Raw genomic sequence first — 13,630 nt, 5'->3', positions numbered from 1 at the left:
CTCAAAGCTTCACTTTGCAACTCCCCACACTTGGCTGTTCTAAAACGTTTGTTTTGCCTCCTGGTTTTACTTTCCATGCCTTTTTTGTTCTCCTCCACTTCTCATTACTATCCCATAGCCTTTTGGATTTAAGTCCTTCTAGAAAAGTTCCTCCTTTCTCAGCAATTATCTTTCAGCTTCCATTGTCTCTGAAAAAAATATTACAAATGGTCGATGTTATCTTGGAAAGAAGATCGAGAATGTGTTGGCTTCCTGTTTTGTTGGTGAAATGTCTAGAGCTTGGAGATTGGATTTGGGTCAGGATTCCCCACTAAAGCTTCTATGAGATAGCTTCAGAGCTGCTGGGCGGGCCGCTATTTGTATCTCTCTCTGCTCTGCTTTATTAAACTCAAATAATTTTAAATATGCAGGATAGGCCAGATGTGGTGGCTCCAGCCTGTAATCCCAGCACTTCGGGAGGCCAGGGCGGGTGGATCACGAACTCAGGATATTGAGAATAGCCTGACCAACAAGGTAAAACTCCGTCTCTACTAAAAATACAAAATGTAGCGGGATGTGGTGGTGCGCAGCTCTAGTCCCAGCCACTCAGGAGGCTGAGGCAGGAGAATGGATAGAACCTGGAGGCAGAGGTTGCAGTGAGTTGAGATCCCGGGAGTGTTCTCCAGCCTGGGTGACAGAGCTTGACTCTGTCTCTCTCTCTCTTTCTCTCTTTTTCTCTCTCTCTCTCTCTATATATATAAAAGAAAATATAAAGATATATATTCAGGATGAGGGCATATCTAATTCATCTGCTTTTATGGCTCAGTTTGAACGTTTACATGGAAGCCTGAAATGAAACTTCCCGTTTTTCATCAGCTTGTAGTCCCAAGCTGATGGCGACCCCAGCAGCCACCACACCACGCCACCTGGGGGATCGGGGCCCCCGATCGCCGGGGAGTGAGGCAACACTCCCGATGCGGGCCCAGAGCAGCTGCCACGCCACGCCCCCCGGGGGCTGGGGGACGCCACGCCGAATCCACAGCCGTCGCCACGCCAGGCCCATTAGGCCGGGGGGCGTGGCACGGCGGCTACTGGGGGACCGGATGGGGGGCGTGGGGCCCCCACCTACCGGCGATCGGGGGCCCCCAACCGCCGGGGGGAGTGGCGTGGCGGGTACCGGGGGCCCCGGATCACCGGGGGTGGGTCCCCCAACCCCCGGCGATGGGGGGCACCCAGCCACCGGGGTGCATGGCACGTCGGCTGCTGGGGGCCAGGATCGCCGGGAGCTGGGTCCCACCCCCGATCATCGGGGTGCCCCAGGCGCCGCCGGCCGGTGTGGCGCGGCGTCTGCAGTGGGCCCGGAACGGGGGGGCGTGGGTCCCCCTCCCCCCGGCTACCGGGGGCCGCCTGCCCCCGGGGTGCGGGGCGGGGCGGCGGCTGGGGGCCACGGATCGCGCAGGGGTGGGTCCCCTAACCCCGGATATCCCGGGCCGCCAGCCGCCGGGGGGCGGGGTGTGGCGGCAGCTGGGTGCTCCGGGTACGTGTACACTGCCTGCGGTATTAGGAGTAATAATATGGTTATTACACATCAATGATCCATTTTAATAATTAGGATACCATTGTTAATTTTGGAGAATTATTTAAAGTACCTGATTATGCACGCTTAATATTTAATCATTAATATTAATGTCATTGAAGAATATTATTAGTCCCTAATATTCATCATTATTTTCTGACCAGCATCACTTTGTATTGATTTAAGTAACCTTCATTGCGGATATCATTATTTGATTATTAATGGAGATATTAATATTAATTACCATTCCAAATCTCTAAAATTTTAATCCACTATCAATTTTTACGAATTTTGTTGTGATCATTAATATCGATTATTAGTATTAATATATATTATATTTATTACTATTAGTAATTAATAGACTTGTTCCTGGTATCCACCGGGGAGAGGATGATATTACTTTAAACATCAAAAAAGGTGTACACGCAGCCAGTGAGATTGTTTGAAATTTCTGGCTGAGAGGGGAGGATGAGACAGGCAATATGGCTGGGAGTAGAAACACACCTGGGATAATGTAATTAATATTCAGGGGCAAGAGTATGATATGACTCCCAAAACAGGCGAGGCACAGGGGCGTCTGGCGGGCCCCGGATCGCGGGGGGCTGGGTACCCCGAACCCCGGCGATCGGGCGCCCGCCAGCTGCCGGGGGGCGGGGCGTGGCGGCGGCTGGGGACCCACAGGTACTTGCACACTGTCTGCGGTATCAGGAGTATTAATATGGTTACTACACATCAATGATCGATTTTAATAATTCTCCCTGGTACTACTAATAGGATACCATTGTTAATTTTGGAGAATTGTTTTAAGTACCTTAGTATCAATTATTAACAGTAATGTGATTGAACAATATTATTAGACCCTAACACTAACCATTATTTTCTTTGTTTTTTTTTTTTTTTTTTTTTTTTTTTTTGGAGACGGAGTGTCACTCTGTCGCCCAGGCTGGAGTGCTGGGGCGGATCTCAGCTCACTGCAAAATCCGCCTCGCGGATTCACGCCATTCTTCTGCCTCAGCCTCCCGAGTAGCTGGGAGTACAGGTGCCCACCACCTCGCCCGGCTAATTTTTTTGTATTTTTTAGTAGAGACGGGGTTTCACCGTGTTAGCCAGGATGGTCTCGATCTCCTGACCTCGTGATCTGCCCGTCTCGGCCTCCCAAAGTGCTGGGATTACAGGCTTGAGCCACCGCGCCCGGCACAGTAATCATGATTTTCTTACCAGCATCACTTTGTATTCATTTAAGTAACATTCATGGCGGATATCATTATTTGATTACTAATGGTGATATTAATATTAATTACCATTCCAAATAGTTAACATTTTAATCCACTATCAATTTTTACGAAGTTTATTGTGATCATGAATATCGATAACTAGTATTAATATTTAGTATATTTATTAATATTAGCATTAATAGACTTGTTCCTGATATTCACGCGGTAGAGGATGATATTACTTTAAACATCACAAAATGTGTACACGCACCCAGTGACATTGTTTCAAATTTCTGCCCGAGAGGTGAGGATGAGACCGGCAATATGGCTGGGAGTAGATACAAAGATGGGATGATGTAATTAATATATACGGGGAAGAGTGTGATATGAGCCTCAATGTTGGGGTCCCCCAGGCCCCGGCGGTCGGGGTCCGCCAGCCGCCGTGGGGGCGTGGCTGGGGCGGCGGCTGGGGGCCCCGGATCGCGGGGGCCTGGGTCCCCCAGGCCCCGGCGGTCGGGGTCCGCCAGCCGCCGTGGGGGCGTGGCTGGGGCGGCGGCTGGGGGCCCGGATCGCGGGGGCCTGGGTCCCCCAGGCCCCGGCGGTCGGGGTCCGCCAGCCGCCGTGGGGGCGTGGCTGGGGCGGCGGCTGGGCGGCCCGGATCGCGGGGGCCTGGGTCCCCCAGGCCCCCGCGGTCGGGGTCCGCCAGCCGCTGTGGAGGCGGGGCTGTGGCGGGGACTGGCGGCCCACAGGTACGTGTACACTGCCTGTGGTATTAGGAGTAATAATGTGGTTATTAAGCATCAATGATCCTTTTTAATAATTATTAATGGTACTAATAATAGTATACCATTGTTAATTTTCGAGAATTATATAAATACCTTATTATACACGCTTAGTATTAATTATTAATATTAACGTCATTGGACAATATTATTAGTCTGTAATACTAATCATTATTTTCTTACCGGCAGCAATTTGTATTGATTTAAGTAACATTCATGGTGGATATCCTTATTTGATTATTAATTGTGATATTAATATTAATTACCATTCCAAATCGTTAACATTTTACTCCACTAGCAATTTTTACGAAGTTTATTGTGATCATTAATACCGATTATTAATATTAATATTCATTATATTTATTAATATCAATAATTAATAGACTTCTTCCTGATATCCACCGGGGAGAGGATGATATTACTTTAAACATCACCAAAGGTGTACACGCACCCAGTGACATTGTTTCAAATTTCTGCCCGAGAGGGGAGGATGAGACAGGCAATATGGCTGGGAGTAGACACACACCTGGGATAATGTAAATAATATTCAGGGGGAAGAGTACGATATGACTCCCAATACAGGCGGGGCGTGGCGGCTGCTCGGGGCCCGGATCGCGGGAGGTGGGTCACCCCCCGGCGATCGGGGACCCTCAGCCACGGGGGGGCGTGTTGTGGCGCCTGCTTGGCCCCGGATCCTGGGGGGTGACCTCAGCCCAGCAGCTCTCTCCTGCAGCCCATGCAGGTGAAACCTTTCTCTCTAGTGTGCGAAGGTGATGAACTGTGATGCTGCTATCCCTTTATTTTGCCAGGCTCTATGGTTTAGAAGCCAGTCACCGGTTTTCTTCGTACCCAACGTCAGGAAGACTATGTAAGGGCATTGGTCATTGGGGGAGTCAGTCACTTTAGGGTGTGGCTGCCACCACTGAACTTGGTGAGACTTTAAGGCTTGGTAGGAGCTAGCCAGTTACAGGGGTGAGGGTGTCTCAGGCAGGGGTTAGGGCATGGGGAGGATGCAGAGGCCTGCACCCTGGAATGTCCTTTCACTCCTTGAGGTTTTGTTCTCCTGATCCCTGAGTACATCCCAGAACACGGTGGGGCCCTAGCAGGGGAGAGGTAGGGAAGCATGTGTTGTTCATCTGGGGACCTTGTTAGGCAAATCAAATTAGCGGCGAGGCTTTCAGTGGTGGGTGTGAGCGTGGGAGTGATGAGTGTGCAGGTGTGTGTGGAAAGAGCAATGGGGATGGGGTCAGCCCCAGCCACCATGAAGACCTTAACTGTTCATCCACCCATCCCAGCAGCCTCCCTGAGTGAGTGCCTTCAGGGTTCAGGTCCTGTTTTACACATGGAAGTGAATCAGAGTGGGACACTGCCTTGCCTTAGAGAGGTCACACTACTACTTCTTCTCCTCTCCCTCCTCCACCCCTCCTCCTCCTCCTCCTCCTCTCCTCTTCTTCTTCTGTTTTTTTTTTTTTTTTTTAAATTTGTGACAGAGTCTCGCTCTGTTGAGCAGGCTGGAGTTCAGTGGTGTGACCTTGGCTCACTGCAACCTCTGCCTCCCACGTTCAAGCAATTTTCCTGCCTCAGCCTCCCGGGTAGGGTAGCTGGGATAATAGGCATGTATTGCCATGCCTGGCTAATTGTCGTATTTTAGTTTCACCATATTGTCGTGGCTCGACCCAGTCTCCTGGGCTCAAGTGATGTATCTGCCTCAGCCTCCCAAAGTGCTGTGACTACCGGGCGAGAGGTCACACTTCATGCCAAGTGGGTGGCAGCCACTCAGACAGCACCCCAGCTAGCGCTGGGAGTGAGGAGTGCTCAGTGTCCTAGGAAGGCAGAGGGCTGCATGAGAGGTTCGGGGAGGAAGGACTGGAGGAGGATTTGAGATTTTCACCTCTGTAGTTGGGTGGATGGAGGAGCTGTTTACAGAGAATCACAAGTATATGGATGAGCAAGTTAGGGCACTAATAAAGCACTCTGTTTTGACCCAGGGAAAATTTGAGATGCTTCCCTGTGTCCAACTGGGGCTTTGGGAAAGGTGAGGGCTGGACATCTGACTGGGATGGATGTCTCTGGCAGGCAGCAGAGCATGTGGATAGTTTGTGAAGCCCGGAAGGGCATGAGATTTCCTGTGGCAGTGCCCACTGCAAATGGAAGGGCATTTGGCCTGAGCCCAGACATATACAAGTTGGGAAGAGAAGAGGGTGGGTCCCCGGGACCCACAGAGGAGCAGCTATGGAGGTACAGGAAAAGCAAGTGTGTGGAGTCACAGGATGCAGGAAGCTCAAAGAAGATGAGGAAAGAGGTTTTAAAGAGGATCAGGGCTGGGGACAGTGGTTCATGCCTGTAATCCCAACACTTTGAGAGGCTGAGACGAGAGGATAGCTTGAGGCCAGGAGTTTGAGATCAGCCTGGGCGATATAGTTAGACCTCATTTCTATAAATAAATGAATACGATTGGTAGTTGGCATTTCAGGCGAGGAACAGCAAACACATGAAAGCTCTGAGGCAGGAAAGGGAAGTGATTAGTTCTCACTCCTGGTTCCTTTATCAGACCTTAAAGAGATGCAGAGACATTTCAGTTACTCCTTGGCCGAGCTCCTTCAGGGAAGGCCTAAGTTCGCTTCTACTTCCCATCTATTATTATTATTATTATTATTTTGGAGACAGAGTCTCACTCTGTCACCCAGGCTGGAGCGCATGCAATGGCACCATCTCAGCTCACTGTAACCTCCTCCTCCCGGGTTCAGACGATTCTCCTGCCTCAGCCTTCCCAGTAACTGGGACCACAGGTACGCGCGACCACGATCGGCTACGTTTTTGTATTTTTAGCAGAGATGGGGTTTCATCTTTTTGGCCAGGCTGGTTTCGAACTCCTGGCCTCAAGTGATCCACCTGCCTTGGCCCCACAAAGTGCTGGGATTACAGGCGCGAGCCACCGCGCCCGGCCCTACTTCACTCCTAATGCCTACCATACGTGCTTCCAAATCTTTGCTGAATGACAAGGTGAACGAGTGAATGGGACTACGTGACTTGGGCAGCAGGCAATCCTATTCCTTGGACCTCAGTTTCCCTTTTTGGAAAGCAAGCCTGTCTCTCCCTCTCTGGCCTAAAAGCCTGAGTTCTGGGCTTCAGATAAGCGTGTCCTGTAGAGCAGACTCCAGGTGGACGTTGAGCTGCGTCTTCTAGGAGGCCAGGATCCGGCCAGCTCTTGGCTCCGGTCCTCTCGCGAGACCCCGCATGCCCAGTCCCAGCGCCGCCCGACCCAACCTCCCTCTGTTACCTAAGGCCCCGCCCTCTCTGCACAGCTCGCTCCCCATTGGCCAGGGAGGAGTGTTTTGTCACTTATCTAGGTGGCTGCGTGGACCCGCGCGCTTAGGTTCTGGCTGCCCTGCTAGTGGGGCTGTGCGCCGGCCCGTGACTCGTCTGGGTCGACCCCGCCTGGGACGCGCGTGTAGCGGGGGTCTGTGCGCGGGGTGCGCGGTTGCTGGGGGTGCACTGCCCCCGCCCCGTGATTTATCCTCTCACTTGCTGGGCGGGAGAAAGCGAAAGGCGCGGGCCCGGAGCTGTCGCACAGCGGCCTCACTGACCTCTGCCCAGGCCGGCGGGTCCTGGGGGGCGAGGGGTTGTCACCGCGCATCCCAACGCCGCACTTCCTGCTCTGGCCTTCGGCTGGGCTCTGATTGGTGGAAGCAGGGCCCTTCTGCCTGGCGCTTCTTGATTTCTTCCGTTCCTAATGGGAAGAAAAAAAAACCTGGAAAGCCAGATTAAACTTTGTAGCTCTCAGCGCCTGGAGAGTGGAAGAAACTCTCCCAAGAATTTGGCGGGCTGAACATGCGTTTCACGCAGGAGCATCCACACCCACGGAATGAGGCCAAGGCAGTTACAGTTAGAGGTCAGATTTATGAAGGGAGAGCCAGGGTGAGGTCCATAGGTGGGGAGACTCCGACCTCAGCTTGATGGGGAGACCTGATGCTGCTCCTCAGACGCGTATTTCTCAGCCATCAGAGAAAGTGGAATCACTCCTTAGTGAATGCTTTCATCAAACTTTTGAAAAACCTGTAATGTCCCAGGAAGCAAAATCGAACTGGACAGTTTTCCCCTTTTAAGAATGTTAAACGTCCCGGAGACAAACAGCAGAAGGTTCAAGGAGTCCAAATACTCAACCTGAAGTTCTTTCTGAACAACAGCTGGTGTATAAGTAACAGGCATACGAGATAAAACTGAACTAATCACTGCAGCTGTGGCTCCTAGCCCTGTAGCGTGTCATGCAGGCCCTTTTGCCTTCTCTGCCCTCCGCTGTCCCAGACCCCAAGGCTTCAGCGCACCTCCAGTCATCACCTCCTGCCGACCCATTGCTATGAACTCTGTTTCAGTGGCTCCCTTCTCTCTGAAGTTTTGCTTGTTCTCCTGAAGTCCTGGTATTTAAGAGCTTATGATCTGCAGGGACAGATTGGCTTTGGGCAGTACATAGTTAACTGTAGCACAGCTTGAAAAATGCTCTGATAGAGGTGGGCAGGCAGTTTGTACATGCGGGTAAGTGCGAGGTCCTTTTTCAATACCATGAAACCAAGTATTCATGCTATTTAAAATCTGCAATTCTTTGACTCTCCAGAGGGTTTCTAGATTAATTTTTTTTCTATTACTACCTAGTGTTTGTTGCATAGTTCAGAGTACTTGATGAAAACTTACCAGGTCGGCTGGGTGCGGTGGCTCACGCCTGTAATCCGAGGACTTTGGGAGGTCTAGGCAGGCAGATCACTTGAGGTCAGGAGTTCGAGACCAACCTGGCCAACATGGTGCAACCCTGTCTCTACTAAAAATAGAAAAATTAGTTGGGCGTGGCGGTGGGCGCCTGTAATCGCAGCTACTCAGGAGACTGAGGCAGGAGAATAGCTTGAACCCAGGAGGCGGAGGTTGCAGTGAGTGAAATGGCTCCACTGCACTCCAGCCTGGGCCATAGAGTGAGACTTCCTCTCAAAACAAAAACAGAAACAATGTACTGGGTCTACCTCCGGCTCTGGAATTTTCCTGGAAGGTCTTCTCTGCTGGGCTTCATTTTTCTCACTTTTGAGGATGGTAAATGACATAATTTCCAAGAATTGTTGCCCTACACCTTTAATTCTTTCAAGCAAATATAGCAGAGAAAAATTCTCTTCCCCACAATGGTGTAAGGAAGTCTCTCACAGAAGGGGACACTTGGGTATGGAGAAGACACACGGTTTATATATATATGTGTGTGTGTGTGTGTATATATATATTATATATATATATATATATATATATATATATATAATATGGAGTCAGAGTTTTGCTCTGTTGATCAGGCTGGAGCGCATGGCAGGATCTCCCCTCACTGCAAGCTCTGCCTCCTGGGTTCACTCCATTCTCCTACCTCAGCCTTCCAAGCAGCTGGGACTATAGGCGCCTGCCACCACGCCCGGCTAATTTTCTGTATTTTTAGTAGAAACAGGATTTCACTGTGCTAGCCAGGATGGTCTCCATCTCCTGACTTCGTGATCTGCCCGCCGTGACCTTCCAGAGTGCTGGGGATTACAGATGTGAGCCACTGTGCCTGGGCGACAGAGGATATATTTTTGAGCTCTACATTTCAGAGTTCTTTTCTCTAGCCCTGGCCTGAGTCCCAAACAGGGAACTTAATTCACTCTATCACTGAAGTATACTCTTGCTTTGATGCCATTGCTATGTTGTCCTAGAGATTTGCTGTGGCTGCCAGGAGTGTTTCATAGTTAAGAACAGATGCAACCTCTCTTTTGTCAGTGTATGAGTCTATAAACCATCTTGTTTCCTTTAGTATTATCTCCCTGGAACTGGAAGGTCAGAGATGAAGTTTTCTTAGATTCTAAGTCTCAGTCTTTGGTATCTACCTTTGTCTGTCTCCCATGTCACCTGCTGTTTTTTTTTCCCCCACCTGTTTGTCATTTTAATGTTTTTATTGGATAGATGTCTATTATTGCAGGCTACCTCAAAACATTTTTGCATGTTGACAGGATGTAAGTATGAATAATATGTAAAAGATAACTTATTCTAGTTCTTTTGAGCAGAGGATTTGGTTTCGATATGTGGCCCTATTAAAGCTTTTGTGAAGTCCAAGTACTTCAGTTCCCTTACCTGTAAAATGGAGTTAGTTGTTAGTGATACCTGTTCTGCCTAACTCAGGAGATTGTTTTGAGGATGAAATGAAATCATGAATGTAATGGAATTTTGTAAATTTTAAATGAAATATTGTATTACCTAAGATTTTTTTTTAAACGCCGTATTAAGAATGGAATGAATCTGGGTTTTCCTTTGAAATCCCAAATGTTCAATGTACAGAGAAGTTTTAATGTGTCTGTTGGGGAGCTTCATTAGGATTGTTTTCTATCTTTAATTGGCCGGATGTTTTATATTTTAGCATTTTGGGGACCATCAACATTGTGTTTCAGTTATCATTAATATTTTACAAAGTTATTGAATGTGCCTGATTTAGTCTTTACAATCTCTTCAATTATTTCATTCCCATGTAAAAAATGAAGTGAAGAATGAGGCCATGTAAATAACATTCCCATGCTTTAATGAAGCACAATTTCTGACATTGCAGTTTCTAAGTGCCCTGTCTTGAGGTTGGGAAAGCTAAAGGACAGTTAAAGGGCAGTCAGAGGTCAAGGTCAGCAAAGCATCACCTTTGACATTTGAAATCCAGCAGCAGGTATCACAGTGAACCCCATTCCAGCATCCAGGAAGTTTCTCTGCCCTGCCTCTCCTCCAGCCACCTCAGAATCTGTGTCTGCAGTGTTGGTCCTGCTTTCCTGTCTCTCCTCTGCCTTTCCTTTCTCTTCACCAACTTCTACCGAGTGCCTCTGATGTCCCAGACAGTGGCAGTGGGAGTACAAAGGCTAATAAACCCGGCCCTGGTCCTCAGAGAACTTATACTTTCTGTGCAGATATTAAGTTATACTGTTATTTATAGTGTTGACAAACATTGATACAGATTTCCTGTGAAGTGCAGAAGCACCGTCGTGGAAGCAGAGATGCAGAGGCAGCACTGGTGACTCACACATGGAGAGCTGGAGTCTTTGGTCTAGTGGGAGAAACTGACCTGGACATGATTTCAGTGCAGCGGAGTGAGTGCTGGGATGGGCTCCCTCGGGGCATCTGGGGCTGGGTTTGTCTGGTGTTTAGTCTCCTGCCTGGTCCTTAGAGTTTATCAGTAAGATGAGCATTGGGAGGTTTCTAAGTGAAAGGAAAGACAATCACTTACCTGAAACCTGAAATTTGTAGGTGTTCTGGGCCATTTGTAATTCACTGAATCTGTTTTGTCAGAGCAAGTCTATCATCTCTTTTGGATGGAGTGTGGCCAGCCCTGCCTTGCGATGTAAGGAAATCGGGAAACGCTTGTCAGGTGACAACACCATGCCAGACATTCTTCTAGGGGTTTCCACGTAAATCACTGTATTCATTTCTGTTGCTGCTTTACCACATTTCCACATATTTTGTGGCTTAAAACAATTGAAATTGTATCATCTCACAGTTCTGTAGGGCAGAAGTCTGACTTGGGTGTCAGTGGGAAAAATCACCATGTGGACTGGGCTGCATTCCTCATTGGAGAATTGTTTCCAAGCGCTTTTGGCCAAATCTAGTCCTTGTGGTTGCAGGACTGAGGTGTCGTTCCTTGCTGGCCATCTCTTGGGGGCTGCCCTCAGCTCCTGAGGCCTCTACCTGGTCTTCACACGTGGTCCCATCAGCTCAGGACTAGCTGGGCCAGGGACCTGGTCAGGCTCTCCAGTTCCCCTGTGTGCATTTCTCTTCTTCCACTCGGAGAAAGTTCTATGCCTTATTTTAAAATATTTTTTTGAGATGGAGTCTCGCACTGCTAGCCATGCTGGAGTGCAGTGGCATGATCTCAGCTCGCTGTAACCTCTACCTCCCGGGTTCAAGTGATTCTCCTGCTTCAGCCTCCTGAGTAGCTGAGACTACAGGTGCCCGCCATGATGCCCGACTAATTTTTGTACTTTTAGTAGAGATGGGGTTTCACCATTTTAACCAGGGTAGTCCCCATCTCTTGATCTCGTGATCCGCCTGCCTTAGCCTCTCAAAGTGCGGAGATTACAGGCGTGAGCCACCTCGCCTGGCCAGTTCTATGCTCTTAGAGGCTCATAGGATTAGATTGGACCTCCCTGGATAGCCCAGGATCCTTCTTCTTTTTTTTTTTTTTTTTGAGACGGGGTCTCGCTCTGTCGCCCAAGCTGGAGTGCAGTGGCCAGATCTCAGCTCACTGCAAGCCGCCTCCCGGGTTCACGCCATTCTCCTGCCTCAGCCTCCCGAGTAGCTGGGACTACAGGCGCCGCCACCTCGCCGGCTAGTTTTTGTACTTTTAGTAGAGACGGGGTTTCACTGTGTTAGCCAGGATGGTCCTCGATCTCCTGACCTCGTGATCCGCCCGTCTCGGCCTCCCAAAGTGCTGGGATTACAGGCTTGAGCCACCGCGCCGGCCCCAGGATCCTTCTTCTAAGGCTGTGGCAAAGCCCTTTTGCTGCGTGACATAGTCACAGGTCTCGGGGGTGGAATCTCCCACACAGTACCGATCCACTTACTACAGCAGCCTGGGAGGTGCTTTCCATTGCCCCTGGTTAACAGATACATTTTTTTTTTTTTTTTTGAAATTGGCAGGACCTGAAGATCCTTCTTTTTTTTTTTTTTTTTTTTTTGAGATGGAGTCTCATTCTGTTGCCGGGATGGAGAGCAGTGGTGCGATCTTGGCTCACCACAACTTCCACCTCCTGGGTTCATGCAGTTCTCCTGCCTCAGCCTCCTGAGTATCTGGGACTACAGGCACGTGCCACCAAGCCCGGCTAATTTTTGTATTTTTAGTACAGACGGGGTTTCAGTATGTTGACCAGACTGGTCACAAATCCTGACCTCGTGATCCACCCACCTTGGCCTCCCAAAGTGATAGGATTACAGGCATGAGCCACCGCACCCAGCCATGAAGATCCTTCTTAAATGAAAATAAAAAATCGTTCCTCTGATGTGGATGTGAGTGGTGACACTGATAGCAGTGGAGACAGGTCCGTCAGAAATGGAGCTAAACTTTGTGTTGGAGTATTTTGATGGCCTGCCCTGATGATGTAAGTTTTGCTAAGAAGTCATTAGAGTAATTCCTCTACTGGAAGAAACATCCATATGGGGAATTTCAGACTTTGCCTTTTCAAGTTTTACACAAAGGACTCTCCATGGGTGAAAAGGACATGATTCCAGGTCCATTTCTAGAATGAAAACAGCTGCATCAACCCAACAGGGATTCACATTCCTGAGTTTGAGAGAATCCGATTGTTTCAAGGCTGAAGCCAAAAGCCCAATAAACAATGTTTGTACCTTTTTTCATAGTTAGGAATTAGGTGCATCCTGTGGTCAAGAAAATAACTGATGGTGGTCACCAAGTAGTTTAAAACCAAGCAGGACCTCATTTTATCATGTGGGTGTTTTTGATTTTTTAAATGAAGTTTTTATTTTCCTGTGCAAAAAATGACAAGCTCTGACTTGAAATACATTTCCTTTAATAAACCAGAATCTAGGGCCGGGCGCGGTCGCTCACACTTGTAATCCCAGACTTTGGGAGGCCGAGGAGGGCAGATCATGAGGTCAGGATATTGAGACCAACCTGGCTATAGTGAAACCCTGCCTCTACTAAAAATACAAAAAATCAGCCGGGCATGGTGGCAGGCGCCTGTAGTCCCAGCTCCTCTGGAGGCTGAGGCAGGAGAATGGCGTGAACCCGGGAGGCAGAGCTTGCAGTGAGCCGAGATCACACAGTGCATTCCAGCCTGGACGACAAAGCGAGACTCTGTCTCAAAAAAAAAGAAAAAAAGAAAAAAGAAATCAGAATCTATAATCCTAAGGATCTTAACCCAGCTCTCAGAAATTATGACGTCCCCAAAATCCTGTGCAACAATTTTGTGTATATGCATCCATGTGTTTATGGGAGACAATTATAGCTCTCCATACATTTTCAAAGTGGTTGGATTCCAAAAATTTTAGAATACGCCACTTGAGCCTGGTGTGGTGGCTCACACCTGTAATCC

At 48.9% G+C, this 13,630-nt stretch overlaps 1 protein-coding gene across 2 annotated transcripts in view; it reads left to right on the top strand.

Annotated features, from left to right (window-relative positions):
• The first annotated feature begins 7,967 nt into the window (after nt 1-7,967).
• Nucleotides 7,968-13,630, top strand: part of LOC117095266 (SH3 domain and tetratricopeptide repeat-containing protein 1-like) — a 563,227-nt gene continuing 557,564 nt past the window's right edge. The window contains exon 1 of one of the 2 annotated variants that reach the window (XR_004441876.1): nt 7,968-8,084. The gene's annotated coding sequence lies outside the window, so the exon portion shown is untranslated. Of the gene's footprint in view, nt 8,085-10,572; nt 10,673-13,630 lie in introns of those variants that run through there. The other variant, XR_004441879.1, reaches the window with a different exon arrangement.

Source organism: Trachypithecus francoisi, unplaced genomic scaffold (assembly GCF_009764315.1).
Source record: "Trachypithecus francoisi isolate TF-2019V2 unplaced genomic scaffold, Tfra_2.0 Lachesis_group13, whole genome shotgun sequence".
Taxonomy (NCBI): domain Eukaryota; kingdom Metazoa; phylum Chordata; class Mammalia; order Primates; family Cercopithecidae; genus Trachypithecus; species Trachypithecus francoisi.
This window is presented reverse-complemented; position numbering and strand designations above follow the sequence as displayed.